The following is a 16,358-nucleotide window of genomic DNA, read 5'->3' as shown; positions in this document are numbered from 1 at the left end:
TAGAATTCATTTGTAAATCCATCAGGTCCTGGGCTTTTGTTTTTGGGGAGGTTTTTGATTACCATTTCAATTTCGCTGCTTGTAATTGGTCTGTTTAGGTGTTCTATTTCTTCTTTATCTAGCTTTGGGTGATTGTAGAGTTGTAGGAATTTGTCCATCTCCTCTAGATTGTTAAACTTGTTTCCATATAACTGTTCATAGTAGTTACTGATTATTCTTTTGATTTCTGCTGTGTCCGTTGTGATTTCTCCTCTTTCATTGATGATCCTGTTTATTTGTGCTTTCTCCCTTTTTTCCTTTGTGAGCCTGGCTAGTGGTTTTTCTATTTTATTGATTTTTTCAAAGAACCAGCTCTTGGTTTCATTGATCTTTTGGATTGTTTTTTTAGTTTCAATTTGATTTATTTCTGCTTTGGTTTTTATTATTTTTTTTCTTCTACTGGTTTTGGGTTTTTTTTGTTGTTCTTTTTCTAGATCTTTGAGCTTCGAGATTAGGTTGTTTCTTTGCGTTCTTTCTTGTTTCTTGATGTGAGCTTCTATTGCTATATATTTTCCTCTTATTACTGCTTTTGCTGCATCCCATACATTTAGGATATTGGTGTCCTCCTTGTCATTCAATTCAAAAAATTTTTTAATTTCTTCTTTGATCTCCTCATTAGTCCAGTGGTCTTCCAGTAGTGTGGTTTTTAATCTCCATGAGGTAGGAAAGTTCCTTGCCTTCTTTTTATGGTTTATTTCTAGTTTGATGCCTTCATGGTCAGAAAAGATGGTTGATATGATTTCAATCTTGGTGTATCTGTTGATGTTTGTCTTGTGCCCCAGTATGTGATCGATCCTGGAGAATGATCCGTGTGCGCTTGAGAAAAATGTGTACTCCGTTTTTTTGGGGTTTAGTGTTCTATAGATGTCTGTTAAGCCCAATTGCTCTAGGTCCTTATTTAGAGCTTTGGTTTCTTTACTTATTTTTTGTCTTGTTGATCTATCCATTGTTGATAGTGGTGTGTTGAAGTCTCCCACTACGTATGTGTTTTCTCTGATGTCTGTTTTCAGAGAGGACAACAGTTGTCTGATATATTTTGGTGCTCCTTCGTTTGGTGAGTATATGTTAATGAGTGTTATTTCTTCTTGAAGTATTGTCCCCTTGATCATAATGTAGTGACCATTGGGGTCTCTTTTTATCTTTTTGAGTTTGAAATCTGTTTTATCTGATATAAGTATAGCTGTTCCTGCTTTCTTTTTTGGTCCATTTGCTTGTAGGATTGTTTTCCATCCTTTAACTTTGAGCCTATTTTTATCTTTTGTAGCTAAATGTGTTTCCTGGAGACAGCAAAAGGTTGGATATTGTTTCTTAATCCAGGCTGCAACTCTGTGTCTTTTTATTGAAGAGTTTAGTCCATTTACATTTAGAGTTAATATTGATATATTAACATCTGTATTTGCCATTGTGTTTGTCTTTCCTTTGATTTTATTTATTTATTCTTTTAATAACCTTTTTTTTTTTTGGCCTTCTTTCATTGTTATTCATCCCTCTGAGGTTCTGGCTTTAGCACTCCTTGTAGTATTTTTTGGAGTGGGGGTTTAGTTGTAATGAAATTCCGGAGTTTCTGTTTGTCTGGGAAGGTCCATATTCTTTCTTCAAAGAGGAAGGAGAGCTTTGCGGGATAGAGTATTCTTGGTTGGCATCTGTTTTCTTGGAGTCTGTTGACTATGTCCCTCCACTCTCTCCTTGCCCGTAGTGTTTCTTTGGAGAAGTCTGATGTCAGCCTGATTGGCTTTCCTTTGAATGTTATCTGTTTCTTCCCTCTTGCAGCTTCATTATTTTTTCCTTGTCCTGGATTCTTGGGAGCTTTACTATTATGTGTCTTGCTGTATTTTTCTTTCGTCGTGGAAGTTTGGTGTTCTTCTTGCTTCTTGTATATCAATTTTCAGCTCCTTCTTCACATTTGGGAAGTTCTCTTCAATTATCTCTTTGAAAATTTTCTCTGTTCCTACTTCTCTCTCCTCTCCTTTTGGTATTCCTATAACTCTTATATTTCCTTTCCTCATGGAGTCAGATAGTTCCCGAAGTCTTTCTTCGTTCTTTTTCCTTCGTACTTCTCTTTCCTTTTCTGTTTTGGTTCTTTTTATTTCTGTGTCTTCAAGAGAACTTATTCGTTCTTCCATTTCATCTATTCTGCTTTCATTGCTTTTCCCAGAATTCTTTAGTTCTTCCATTAATTCTTTGATCTCCTGCATTTCTTTTACTTCCCTCTTTCGGGACTCAATTTTATTCTTCTGATCGTTGATTATTTTTCCCTTATCATTGTTTTCCTTTATGACTTCTGTCAGTTTTTTAATCACGGCAATTTTAAATTCTCTTTCTGGAAGGCTCAGAAGTTCTTCCAAGTTACTGTCGTTGCAATCTGGGGGCTGGTTTTCTTTTTGTGGTGTTCTTTTTCCCTGGGGAGTAGCTAGGTTGTGTGTGGTTCTTCTCCTCCCTACTGTCTGTTTTCTAATTTGCCGTATGCGTTGGGATACTGTGTTGTTGGGACTGGCCGGCATCTTGGGTGAGCTTCTCCGCTCCCCTCTGGTTCCTCCAGGAGTCATCTGTCATTTTCAAGCAGGCGAGGGGACCTGGGCAGCTGCGATCCGATCCGGATCCGCGTTTGCTTTTCAACCGCACTGCTTTTTCAACTGCTCTGCTTTTCCGCGTGATCCCATTTCCGATCCGCGCCTGCTTTTCCAGCGCGCCGCTTTTCCGCACAAGCTTACTGGGCAGCCGGGGCTGTGTGCTGGTGCTGGTCTCCTCCTGGGGGGCGGGGTCTCTCTTTAATGGCGCCTGGAGCTCACCTCCGTGGCGGATCCTGCAGGGTTCTCCACAGCTCCCGTTCACGGGGTGTGGTGGCTGCAGTAGTTCCTTTCCACTCACAGTCCCGCTTGCTGCGTCGTTTGTTCTTGTTGGCCGTTTTAGTGTGTTGTTTCCCTCCTCTCTGCGGGTCGGAGAGTGCCGCCTCTGTGGGCGGGGGAGGGGAGCAGGGTTCTGTGTTTTCCTCCCTTCTGGTCCTCTTTTATGGCCACTTTCTTCTTCGGGTAGTTTGCTGGAGTCACCCGTTTATCTTCCGTGTCCCAGTTCTCACTGGGACCTGCCGCTTTTCCTCCCTATTAACTTTTTTTAATGGGAGATCTTACTCGCAGCGTCTCCTCGCCGCCATGTTGCTCCGCCCCTTCCTGCATAGGTTTTTAAGAAACTGTCAAACTATTCTCCAGAATGGTTTACTCTTTTGTATTCCCACCAGCAATTCCCACTGGTTTATCTACATCCTCACCAGCATTTGGTATTGTCACAATTTTTATTTTGGGTATTCTGATAGATGTGTAGCACTTGTACTACATTTCCCTAAAGGCTAAGGATGTTGACTGTATTTTCATGTGCTTATATGATATCAGTATATCCTTTGTAGTAAAATGCCTCTATGTCCATTTTTGTATTCAATTATTTGTATTTTAACTGTTAAATTTTGACAATTCTCTCTATATACTAGGTACAAGAACTCTGTACAATATGCAGTTTGAAAATATTTTTGCCCAGTTTTGTAGCTTATCTTTTTTTTTCTAGATTGATTTATTTATGCATACAAGAGCTGGGGTACAGGCCAGAGATGCGGGAGGTGAGAGGATTCACCAGAGACAGAATGGGGAACAGAACAGACAGACTGACTGAAATACACTGCTGAGGGGAGCAGCGGGCGAGACAGGAGAGGTCTGCTGCGCCATGTGGGTTGCTGCCTGGCCAGCCGGGTATCGAACTCATGCTGCAGAGGCTGCAGATTGCTTCATAGTGAGGTGCTTAACCCCTTGTGCCACCAGGAAGGCCCTGTAGCTTATCTTTTTATTTTTTATTTTATTTATTTTATATTTATTTATTTGTATTTATTTATTAGTATTTTATTTTATATAATTCTTACATCATTTGTTATTTTTGTACAATGTATGCATTTTCATTTTGGTTATATTCCCCATACAATTGTACCCTCCCTTATTTTGACCCTAATTCTTCCTCTCCCTGGTCCCCCCGTCACCGTAGTGTGTCTCTGGTTTATAGTTGCTTGTTGCTTGTTGATTTTTATTTTGTATTAATTGCCTTTTTCCTTGTCCCTTATTTAGGTTTTCTAAATTCCTGCTATGAGTGAGGCCATCCGGTATTTTTCTTTTTCTTTCTGACTTATTTCGCTGAGCATGATCCTTTCTAGCTCCATCCATGTTGCTGCAAACTATATGTGTTTATCTTTTTTGATTGCTCAGTAATACTCCATTGTGTATATGCAAAAGGCTTTACCTTTACAAAAATTTTGCCATTCAGGACCAGCTAAATCATCACTAGTCTTGGTACCAAAGTCATAATCATGAAAGAAAAAAATAATATATTGGACTCATCGAAATTTAAAACTTTTGTTCTGATAGAGCCAATATAAAAAGATAAGCTTGTGTATAGCTGGTCCTGAATGGCAAAATTTTTGTAAAGGTATTGCCCTTTGCATTTAAGTTTGTGATCTACTTTTAGTTTATGTATTTTTTTTAAAGATTTATTTATTTATTTATACAAGCACTGGGCACAGTCAGAAGCACAGGAGGGTGAGAGAATTCACCAGAGCCAGAGCGGGGAGCAGAACAGGCAGAAGGACCGAAGAACACTGCTGAGGGGAGCAGTGGGCGGCAGGAGAGGTCTGCAAGCCATGTGGGACCCTCATCCAGCAGCTGGGGATCGAACTGGCGCTGCAAAGGCTGCGGGCAGCTTTGCAACCCAGTGCTCAACCGCTGCTCCACCGGGGAGACCCAGTTTATGTATTTTTTTAAGTGTGAGGTAACGTTTCAGGTTTTTGGCTATGGATATCTGTTTGCTCCACTAGCACTGAATTGTGGTGTTGCCTTGGTGATGGTATAGTTTGGTAACATATTCTGAGGGATGTGATCCTATACTTCTGAATCATATATAGTGTTGTAAACCAATATTACCTTTAAAAATAATAAAAAAAACTAATCACTTTCTCACAAAACCTGATCTGAAGTCAAATAGGCTGCTGCTGCACCAGGAGGCCACCCCATTTTGAAGAAGAATTAAAAATGGGGAAAAATCATGTGGATCTATTTTGGGGTTCTCTTATGTTCTGATCTATGTGTAGATCCCTCTACCTGTATCATGTCTTGATTGCTATAGCTTTATATTGATAGTAAGCTTTACTGTTAGATAAATTCCTTAATTATTCTTTTTTTTCCATTTTTTTCTTTATTCTTCTTTCCAAGATATTTTTTTAGATGCTCTAAGTCTTGTGCCTTTCTACATACATTTTAGAATAAGCCGGTTTATGTCTACAAATTCAATGCTTATAGCTTTATAGAAATTGTATAAAACCTATAAATCAGTTTGGGGGAGCATTGATATCATTATTATCTTGAGTCTGGAATACATGAATATGGTATGTTCTGCCATTTGTATTAGGTATTTTTTGCTTTTGTTCATTAGTGTTTTGTAATTTTTATATATGGATCATGGGCATACTTTGTTATAAATCTAAGTTTATACCTATTCTTTTCCTTGGAGTGATTCTACACAGTATTATGTTTTTAATTTTGATTTATGCATTTTTATTGTTGATATGCAGAAATGTAATTGATTTTTGTGTTGTTCTTTTATTATCTGGTGACCTTACTAAACCTCGCTCATTTGTTCTAGAAATGTTTTTTTAAAGCCCTTGGCGTTTTCTATGTAGATAGTTGTTTTCCTTCATCTGAGCATTTCTTCATTCCCAGTGGATGGATTTGCTAGGTATAGAATTCTCAACTGACAATTCCTTTCTTTCACCACTTGTAAAATATTTTGCCACTTCTTCTGGCCTCCTTGGTTTTAGAAGAGAAATCTGATGGCATTTGATTTGGTGTTCTTCTTAGGTAATATATTGCCTTTCTTTTGCTGCTTTTAAGATTTTTATCTTTAGTTTTCAGAAATTTAAATGTGATGTGACTTGGCATAGATTTTTCTTTTTTTGCGTATCCTCAAATATTTTGGGATTTGCTCACTTCTTTGAATCTGGGAAGTGTTTAACCATATTTCCTTGACTGTTCTCTCAGCCCCAACCCCTTGCTCATTCCAGTGATCAAAGGGTACATCTTTCTGTATTATCCATGGTCCCTGAATCCTTATTCATTCTTTCAGCATATTTTCTGCCTGTTGTTCATATTGGGTAAATTCTGTTGGGTTATCCTCAAGCTCACTGATTTTATTCTTTGTCTTCTTTCAGCATTGAGCCTATTCTGCAAGTTTTTAAAAATTTATATATTGGTTTTTCAGTTGTATAATGTCCACTTAATTCTTTTTTATAGACTATATTTCTTTATTGAGTTTTCTCTAATTTTTAATTTGTTTCAAGAGCAATTGTATAATTGGTCACTGAATCTCTTTTATAATATTTGCTTTAAAAATCTCTGTCTGCTAATTTCAATATCTAATTTGCCTCAGAGATGGCATCTAGAGATTGTCTTTTTTCACTCATGTTGTGATTTTCCTGGTTCTTGGTATCATGGGTGACTTTTAATCATTTCCTGAACATTTTGGTTATTATCTTAGGAGATTCTGGGATCAATTTAAACATTTGACTTGAGCAAGTAGTCACCTTGTTTAGATTTTGCAGGCAAGTGTAAGCCTACTTTTATAGGTTACAGTTCCAACAACAGTCTGGTGAGTTCCTACTGGTCCCTGATGATGCTGTTTGGATGGGAAGCAGTTTCTTCAGGCTAGGCCACCAGCTAAATCTTGTTGGAATAGGATCCTTTCCAGAGACAAAGAACACTTCCCAAGGTGGGTGCTTGTGTGGCAGGTTCCCCTCTGCTTGTGGGAGATGGAGAATATTTCTTGGGTCACACTATTGCTGTGGTAGGACTCCTGTTGCTAGTGGTGCTCTGACTTCATGGCATTTCTAGGCCCTGTGGGAAAGGAGATAATTTATTTTTTTTGGGACTGTACATTATCTTGTGCTCCCCTTTGCCGGGGCCTATGGCTGCATGGTATCTCTGGGTGGGGACAAAAGTCTCAGACTTGCTGCTTCAGTTAATCTTAGTCTTTCTGTAGCTTGCCCCATGTATTACGTGTCGGGGGGACAGGACGATCCACATTACTAAGTGAGGACTGGGCAGTTCTCCAGGCAGGTACTCAGGGATGTCATCGTCCTGTAGGTCAATGCCTCCAGAATGCAGCTTGACACACTAACTACAGGAAGGAGACAGTTAGGGGTAACCCCCTTGGCTTCTCCTAATGCTGTCTCAACTAGTTGCTCTGTAGCTGCTCCAGGTGCTCTGCCCTGGCCCCAAGCTTGCCACGTTCCTGGTGCCCTTGCATCACTTGCTGTGGGTCTTTCCTGAGTATGTGTTCTCTTCTATCTATCAGGCCCCGTCTTCTTTTTATACCTCAGAGATTGTCATGCCTCAGGCACCAAGAATATATCTTCCTGCATTCCATGCCATTTAGAAGGTTTTCCAAGGACTTTTATGTTTAGCTTGTCATCTTCATGTAATCTCTTTTTGTGATCTCTCCTGTTTTCTCAAATTTTCTAAAATAAGCATTACTTTTATAAGCATTACTTTTTTTTCTAAAATAAGCATTACTTTTATAATGCATTACTTTTATAATCAAATACCATTAATTAATATGATTAAAGTTTTTTTTTTTTTCCATGACTGTGTGTTGAACATTATGTTGGGGGTAAGTGTTTGTATTTTCCTCTTGGGAAGATTATAGGGAAGGGAAAATGTGCTTGTTGGAGAAGGACTTCAGGGCAGTGGAAGGTATAGCCATCCTTGTGGGGGTGTTAAGTCACGGCCTCTCACTGCAGAGCTGAATTTAGCTTCCGCAAGGGTATGTTTGACAGTGGAAGGTTGCTCCAAGTCCTCATAGGAGGGAGGAATCATTCCCCTTCAAATTGCCAGTGTGTGCAAAATGCTAACACTACACATTTAAGTGACGTATAGATCAGAACAGAATCATAGCTTGATGACATAAATTAAAGTAATTATATTCATTAGCATGATAAAAAATATGCAAACAAATGTTTATTAAATGCAACCATATATCAACTCCAAAGGCTTTGGCGTTGTTTATGTCTTTGTTGCTCCAGCATTTCGTCAAAGGTGGCCTGTCAGGCTGAACTTAATTGACACTAATAGCAGTGAGGGAGGAGGAGCCAGCCCAGAATGTCACTTGGCTCTGTGAGCGCTGGAGGTTTGGGGATTTGCTACCAGGCCTCACCACTCAGCTTGGAACCTTCCCAGGGCCAGTGCTGAGAGAGAGGCCCTGGGAAAGCCAGTGCAGGTCTCGTTACCTCTCATGGAGGAAGGGCCATCCACCTCATAAATAGTTGACCAGATAGCGGACCTGAGGAAACTCAGAGGGTTCAGAGGAAATTTGTTCTCTCAGTACCTGACACAATACCAGCCACTTAAAGGGAAACCTTTTCTGCAAGATTGAATATGTCTCTCCAATGGCTGGTGACTCTGTCTACTTGGCTTTTCCAGAGCCCTTGCAGATGGGAAATAGGCTGTCCTCCCAGGGAGGCTGTGGCATATTTGTGTTGGGTTCTTGCTGGGGAACCTGGCAGGCTACTCTGATGAGGCATCTCATTTTTGCCAGAAAATATGTGAATCATACCCAAGAGCACAGTCCCAGGAGGAGCCAAGTTCCTTAGCTGTGATGCTCAGGCATGCTGGGCACTTGTTTTGGCCTTGAGAGCTGAGGTACCACAGGTGTGCAGCTGTGTGAGGGTCCAGTTGTTGGGTGGCAGCCAGCAATGACTGCCTTGTTAACTGTCCCCAGAGTGTTTAGAAGGAGCTGGGCTGGGTACATTTGGCTAGTGTCTTTGTCTGTCCATCCATCCCAGATACGAAGAGTGAGAGACATGTCAGCAGTGGTGGAGAAGGGGCTGTGGGGAGGGGAGGGACCAGAGCAGGAGTGATGGTCCTGTCTCTCACCATTTTTCTACCTCTGCCTTATACTTAAGTTCCAGGCAATCCACAGCCCCGGCCAGGAGGCTTTGGCATGGCTCTCGTCATTGACAGGTTGAGCTGTCACTCAGTGTCATCCATCATCATAATCCTGGTTTATCTCCTGGACAAAAGCTCTTCCTGTCCCCAGAGCAGCAGGCTGCGTGGACTGGCTTTGTCATGCTGCAGACTCCACAGGTGTCACTAGTGTCTGCCCCTCTTCTCTTAAATAGGGACACTTCAGAGAGTGAGGCTGCTTCTCAGCCTCTGCGTCATTCCTTCCATCTTGAGTGAGGGCCGGTGGAACGTGGAGATGCTGGAACTTTTGCACTAGGCCTGTGAGCAGCGTGGAGAAGCTGGTCTGGGCGCTCCATGGCTGCCACGTGGGGAGCAGGGAGAAAGAAGCCTGGGCTTTTGATGACCTGCCCTGGTCACCATGGGACTAGCACTGCAAATTCTCATTTTTCCTGTCCTAAAAAAGGGAGCTTGTTTAATTTATTTCTGTGGGGTGGTTTCTGCAGGATGGTGGGGGGGTTGGGGGGAGAACAGATGTTAAGAAAACAAAGGGAGGCGCACACACTGCTTTTGTTCTTGAGCCAATGGTGATCAATTCTGTGTACTTTACTGCCTCATCCATGTTTTGGGGATGGATATTTCAAGTCATTTCAATCAAAAGTGGTGCCACTCTAGGCTCTAAACAAAGGCCTAGATTTATTTTTTTTCTGGCAGCACAATCCTCAAAGATTACACTTGCTGCAACATTTTTAGCCACGTCAACATTCCTTAGGAAATACAAATATGGGCATTATTTCATGGAGATGGCACTGGGTAATATAATAAAATGGATTTATTTCATCTTAATTTATTTAAAATGTGCATAGACAGAACTGGGATAAAATCCATGAGATGAAATATCTCGTTTGCATGAATATATTGAAAAATTCAGCCACCTTCTAAGCCAAAAAAAGAGGCAACTTTTTTTCATCCTCAGAATAATAAGAAGAATAGGTGCTCTTTTTAAAACAAGAAAATATAACCTTGACAGAGAGACGTGATTCATGCTCCTGGGTCCCCGTGAAGGTGTGAGGGATGAGAGGAGACGGCGGGAGTGCCGTGGGTTGAGGAATGGGGTGAGAGGCAAGACAGTGGTTTGGTGGGAAGAGCTCTGAGGGGGGAGGCAGAGTGGGTGGTCTGGGTTTCCTGCTGGCATGGTCCCCAGGGGGGCAGCATCAGCCAAGTCACTCCCACTTCTGGATTTGATTAAACCTAGCACCTAACAAGGGCTGATAGGGAGGGTCTGAGACAGGTGGGTGTATATCCTGCCTTTGGGGCGCAGCACAGGATGCTCCCCTCCTTGCCCCAGGCAGCTCCCTAGGGCTCTGTGTCCAGAATGTGCTGTCCATGAGGCTAAAGGTCCCAGGGCCTGTGGCTGGATCTAGGTCCCAGGAAAGCAGCTAGGTGACCCAGAAACTGCTTACACTCTCCGACCTTTACCCTGATGCAGCGGGAGGTAGACTGAGTCAAATGGCCTGGATTCTATATATGGAAAAGTATAGATGAACTGTGTGATCATGAGCAAATTTCTTAACCTCTCTGGACTCTAGTCTCCTCATTTGCAAAAGTAGCTTGAGAGTGGAACCCACCCAAGGGATGCTATGAGGCTTACGTGATGTGCTCGTGCCAAGTCCCTAGAACATGCCTGACATAATTTGCATCTGATGAATGTTAGTTACCATGTTTTCTTAACAATAGAATGGACCTACCTTTTAATCTCAGAAGGGAGATTAGGAACTATGACTATCGTTTGCTATTGATTGTATAATTGCTTGATGTCAATAACGGCTTTTAATTTATTTCAATGTCTGTCAAATATATACTTTGCATTTTGTGTCTATGAACATCTTGAGGGAAGAGATGACAAATGCCTGCTCAAAGTGTAGGCTTTCCATCTGGGGAAGGCTAGTGCCTGGTATGCTCTGGGGGAAGCTGGGTGTGCCCTTAGGACCAGCCAGCTGCAAGCTGATGGCAGGTGACCCTGAACCTGAATTTGTCACCTTCCACCAGAGCAGCTACTAGTCCTTGGACAGAACCACTGAGGGAGGGACAGCAAACTTCTCGTGAGTTCCACAGTGAATCATAGCCTCAAGGCTTCTCTTCCAGGAACCCTGCCATGCTCTCCGGTCTTCTTTCTAGGCTTGGGAGGGAATCCAGGAGCAACACCCTAAGGTTTTGAAAATAAGTAAAGCCCAAAGTAGGCTTCCTTTGGACTCACATGTTAGCCAAAGCATTTGAGAAACAAAAATTAGTGAAGGGAATTTCTACAGCTCAGTATTGCAATTGGAGTGATGAAGGGATGGTCATGTAGTGGGGTGATTTGGGTCAGAGCCTGTGGCCTGAGGCTCTTCCTGGCACCTGTGCCTCTTGTCCTCCTAGGCTAGGTTCAGCGCAGGTACCCAAGCTCTGTTATAGATGCCTGGGTTGGGCATGAGCAGTGCTGGCACAGGGCTCCACCATCTTTGACCCTCGTTCAGGGTCAAGAGTGAAGTCACGGAGAGAGAACCTTCCCTGTCACCCTTGTTCATGGTGATGCTGCTCAGTGGGTTGCAGCCTGACATTGGAGGCCCTCACTGGTGAGATGAGGCCAGGATTGAGGGTAAACCAGGCATCTGAACCCAGCCTGACAGTTCCTTTTAACCCATCAAGTTCCTGTCCATCAAGCTTGATCCTCGAGACCAAGGCAGCGCCCAGCAGGGAGCTTGGTCTTTCTGCCCAAAGAGCTTCATGGCCTCATCCTCACCTCTGAGGCGCCGCAGAGAAAGATGCCACTGTCCTTGCTCTTCCTGGAACCTGGGAGGAAAACCAGGTCGCATATGACAACCTATCCCTTGACGGAAGCTGGGGTCACTCCACTGGGCACGCTGAGTGCACACAAGGAGAAATTGAGGCTGCCTGAAGGGCAGCCTGCCCACAGCCTCATGACCTGCTGGAGCAGAGGCTTCCAGTTAGCTGGGGGTGGAGCCAGCAGCACTGAGAACAAAGGCTAGATTGAAAAATGATTATTTTATTATGATTAATTTTTTTATTATTTATTTATTTATTTGTATGCTTATTTTTTAATAATGCATTTCATACACTTTTAAGAATTATTGTGTCACACAAGCTTGAGATCATTCTGTTTTCCCTGGGACGGGCCTGTGCTTTGAGCAGGGAGGAAACTTGGAGAGTCGAGTCACTTCAGATGGACTTTTCTGTGCCTCCCCCAACCACATCAAACTCAGAGAGGACAAAATCCCTTTATTTCCCCTGTTGCTTCCCCACACTGCCTCTGCCTCCACCATCTCAGAAGAGAGGCCAGTCAGCAGGCAGAGACCATAAGGAGAGTTTAGATAATGTTGACCTGTCACTGTGAAAGGTTTAGGGGATGTTTCTGATAGTGAGTGGGCAGTTCTGGCTGGTGTGAACCCAGCCCTGGGGCCATGTCACTGTGGGCCCACCTGGGTGGGATTCCAGGCCCTTCTCCACACCCAGGAGCATGAGGTTCGCACCTTCTTCCGCGGGCATCTCTTGACATCTGGGCTTTGTGGCAAAGGCAAGTGAGTGGGTGTGTGTGGGGAGGGGGTGGTGGGTGTGGGGAGCAGACCACGGGAAGGCTCCAGAGCAGAGCTAGCCTGTGGCCGGGGAGGGCCGCCAGGAAGGACACTTGAGCTCCCTGGCAATCCCAGGGCAGCTGCACATGTCCGGACATTCTGCTCCAGTGGCCTTGACCCCAGGTGACCCAATCCCTCTAACTCCTTATCTGTCCCAGGTGTGGTGTCAGCTACACGGGCCAAAGCAGGGTGTGGTGCCTGGTTCTGTTTGTTGGGAGAGTCTGTGGAAGACAAACAATGCACCGCTCATCTGCACAGGTGCCCCTGGACACCTTTCCATTAATGTCTGTGATGCTATTTTCCAGTTGGGGAGAGATCTGGCTGGGGCCCGAGGCCGAGCCACACCTTTGGGTGGTTTTTGGGACACATACAACTGAAAACCCAATAATATAAAATTTTAAAAACCTGCTAAGTAGGCTCCATACTGAAAGAAGATGACAGAGAATAAAATCAGTGAGCTTGGGGATAGACCAATAGAATTTACCCACACAGAGTGTTCCGAGTTCTGGATGTGAATCCCATGCAGGTGTGCTGAGGTTGCTCAGGTGGGCTGAGGTTGCTCAGGCATGTTGAGGTTGCTCAAGTGAATCTCTGCTAAGGGGAAACCTGCTGCTTTGACCTCTGGGGGTGAAGAGGTGGAGGTGGGTAAAGTCAGTATGTGAGAAATCACAGCCTTTTCAGTTCTAATCAGAGCAGCTCTTGGGTTCTGCTGTGTTCGGACCTATCGACTGGGTGACCCTGTAATTGATCATCCCAACCAGGGCACTTTTGAGAGTGAAAGAGGACATGATAACATTTTGAGAATGAAAGGGGGTGAGTGTCGTGGTAATTAAATGGGGGCTCTGCCTACCCAACTGGGACATAAGGTCGCCTTGGGAATAGATAATTTGGGCATAGCTCAGCCATTAATTAGATCACCTCTCCTGCTGTGTCTTGGGGAAATTCTGGGTTCTGGGGTGAGCATGCATGCCGGCGCAGGCACGCCTGTGGTCTCCAGCCACAGGCTCATCCCAGGATGTGGAGCTTGGGAACTGTCGTGTGTGCTGCGTCTCCGTGGGTGGAAGGCCGAGCTGGGATGTGTGCTGGCTTATGCTTGATTTGCTTCCCTCTGACCAACTGCTTTCAGCCTGGCTTTCTGTCCCCTTCCTACAGCACAAGAGTTGTGGGGTCAGGCCCCCTTAGGTTTTATCCCAGCTAAGTTGAATTAAGTAACTCAACTCCTCTGAGTTTCAGCTTCCTTGGCCGTTGGGGCTAAGGTGGGGATACAAAGAGACTTGGGGTGTTGGGATTATTGTGATAATTGCTATGTGTGCCTGTATTCAGCACATAGTACATCCTCAATTGTTTAGGGCTCTGTCTTATGTCCAGAAGAAGCTGCTCCCTTTTGGCACTTGCAGAAAATATCACCTATTAGCATTTGGCTTATTTTATAGTTTAAAAATTTTTGAGTAGTTAAAACACATATGGCATATTATACATACAGTAATACATATATAATTAACCAAAAATGTGATCAATTATATATGTATTGGAGTGATGGTCCAATTTTTTACTGATGTACTGTGATGAGAAAATGTTTGGGGACCTCCCTCATGATTAGGACAGAACCATCTAAAGTAGCTCAAAGCTACCCAAGGTAAGGAAAATAGAGACACTTGTGGAAAATGGGGAAGCTGTTTGTTTCACACATTCTTCCAGTTAACAGATCTTTATTGGGCAACTACCATGTTCCAAGCATTTGCAATATACCAGAGAATAGAATAATAAACTATACAGTCTATGGGAAGGTGTCAATGCTATTTAAAAGAAGCAGGGGGAGGGGGCTGGGGGTTGGGGTGCAGTGTGGTAGTGTGGGTATAAAATTGGATGGTCAACATGAAACTCATTGGGAAAAAAGGACATCTGAGCAAAGGCTGAGGGGGGCGAAGGCTGGTGTCCCTCCCACGCCCAGAGCTGTCTCCGTGTTTCAGTTCCCAGATTCACATCTACATTTCTCCCTGAAATCACTTGAACTTTTGGAAATTGGAGCAGACTTTCCCCGGCATGTCAATGCGACTAGACTACTAACATGTGCTCGCAGCCCAGAAACAGACTTCACCTAATTAGCATGGAATCTTTTCCTAGTTAAAAAAACAAAAGCAACAAAAATCCGTGAGCTGGTTTTCTGAGCATCGAATTTGGACGGGGGCAGAATGGGTGTGTTGGGGGTAGGCTCCACAGGCTCGGGTGGGGCCCCGAGGATGCAGAGTGGTGCCCCCTCTGCTGATGAGGTGGCTTGTTGGCAAAAAGAGGGCAGGTTGATTGAGTCTGTGGGATCATTTTTGAGAAGTTTTTCTTTCATACGTTGATCCTGGGGTGACAGTATTGGGTGGTGTGGCCCTGAGAGAATAGGCTTAATATGACCTTACCTACCGGAGGGAGCTGGGGCTCCCCACAAATTCTCTCCGTGCACAGCCAAGAGCTGGGGCTTCATCCAAAGTGCTTATGTTTATGTTCCAGTTCAAGCCCTTCAGAGCTCTTTTTTCTATGAAAGGGGCTTTTCATGTTGTTTCATCTGCTTTCTGAGGTTATTGTGGAGATCAAACATGATGGAAATTTCATAAGATGAGAGTTACCGTATTACCTAGCTGTTTCTAGACTGGCTATGTTTGCCTACACTCCTCACTAGTTCCTCGTTCTATCTGGTCCAGTCCCCCTGCATCCCCCTCACTGCACAGGGCACTGCTGCATTTGTTGAGAAACTTGAAGACAAATGTCACAAAGTCCTCGTCTCTCCACTGCCAACCCCCACAAACCTCCCTGCCTAGGTCACCCCACTCCTCTCCTTTTCTCTTTCCCTTCTTCCTCATATCCTTCTCTCCCTCTACCCCTCTCTCCCTCTGTCTGTCTCTCCCCCTCTTCTGTAAACTTCTCAAGGACTCTGGTTGGTCATTTTGCACCTTTTTCTTTTTTTTTTTTTATAAAGATTTATTTGTTTATACATACAAGAGCTGGGGTACAGGCCAGAGGTGTGTGGGGTGAGAGGATTCACCAGAGACAGAGTGGGGAATGGAACAGTCAGATTGACTGAAATACACTGCAGTGGGAGCAGTGGGTGAAGCGGGAGGTGTCTGCTGCGCCATGTGGGTAGCTCCCTGGCCGGGATCGAACTCGTGCTGCAGTGGCTGCGGACAGCTTCATAGGTTGCGTTTTAACCCCTTGCACCACCAGAGAGGCACAAGGGGGGCCCCTCTGGTTGTTATTCTTTTTTTTTTAAATTTTTAATAGAGGCATGTTTTATTTATTTATTTGTTTGTTTTGTTTATACATGCACTGGGTACAGTCAGAAGCGCGGGAGGGTGAGAGAATTCACCAGAGCGGGGAGCAGAGCAAGCAGAAGGACCAAAGTACACTGCTGAGGGGAGCAGCAGGTGAGACAGGAGAGGTCTGCCGCGCCAAGTGGGACCCTCCTCCGGTGGCTGGGGAGCAGCAAGGGATCGAACCGGCGCTGCAGAGGCCGCGGGCAGCTTCGCAACCCAGCGCTCAACCGCTGAGCCACCAGGGAGGCCCCTCTGGTTGTTATTCTTAATCCCTGCATTCCCCATACTTATTCTCAGCCAGCCTGCATCTTAATTCACCTAATTCTTCCCACCACTGTCCTATATTTCACTGCTCCCTCCCCAATTATTTATTTTTTTAAATAATAAATTTTATTTTTATATCCCCC

The sequence above is a fragment of the Talpa europaea genome (assembly GCF_964194135.1).
Source record: "Talpa europaea genome assembly, chromosome: 16".
Taxonomy (NCBI): domain Eukaryota; kingdom Metazoa; phylum Chordata; class Mammalia; order Eulipotyphla; family Talpidae; genus Talpa; species Talpa europaea.
This window is presented reverse-complemented; position numbering follows the sequence as displayed.